Genomic DNA, 708 nt, shown 5'->3' with positions numbered 1-708 from the left:
CTGTGCGTGCTGGCCACATGCTAGGCCTGGTCCAAGTCTGGCTGCGAAAAGCTGAGGCTGGACGAGGTGGGTGTGATGGACGAGGTGCTGGACCCACCATACAAGCCTTCATCCTGGAGGTTATTGCCAAGCATGGCTAGTTGGCCCGTGTGCTCTGCAACAAGGACCCCTTCACGCTCAAGTCCTCTGTGTACCTGTCGTGCCTGTTCCCCAACTCCAAGTTCCTGCTCATGGTACATGATGGCCGGGCCTCCGTGCACTCCATGATCATATACAAGGTTACCATCACTGGCTTCAATCTCAGCAACTACCACGACTGCCTCAAGTAGAACAAACCATCGAGGTTATGTATGCACGGTGCATGGAGGTGGGCAGAGACAAGTGTCTGCCCCTGTACTACAAGCAGCTGGTGTTGCACCTGCGGCACCTCCTCAAGCTCATCCTTCACTTCCTGGGCATCGCCTAGAGTGATACGGTTTTGCACCACGAGGACCACATTGGCAAGCTTGGTGGTGTCTCTCTGTCTAAGACAGGTCATCAAGTCAGGTCATCAAGCCTGTGAACTTGGAAGCGCTCTCCAAGTGGACTGGCCACATCCCTAGGGATGTGGTGCGGGACGTGACCCAGATCAACCCCATGCTGGCTTGACATAGCTATTACCCCTATGCAACTCACCTAACTAAAGCAACCCTGACCCCATTGTCATCA

The 708-nt window shown here is 54.5% G+C and overlaps 1 pseudogene; it reads left to right on the top strand.

Moving 5' to 3' along the window:
* Positions 1 to 27: 27 nt before the first annotated feature.
* Positions 28 to 701, top strand: LOC110595001 (annotated as a pseudogene).
* Positions 702 to 708: the final 7 nt, after the last annotated feature.

This window comes from Carlito syrichta, unplaced genomic scaffold (assembly GCF_000164805.1).
Source record: "Carlito syrichta isolate Samal-C Ts95f unplaced genomic scaffold, Tarsius_syrichta-2.0.1 Scaffold211059, whole genome shotgun sequence".
Taxonomy (NCBI): domain Eukaryota; kingdom Metazoa; phylum Chordata; class Mammalia; order Primates; family Tarsiidae; genus Carlito; species Carlito syrichta.
This window is presented reverse-complemented; position numbering and strand designations above follow the sequence as displayed.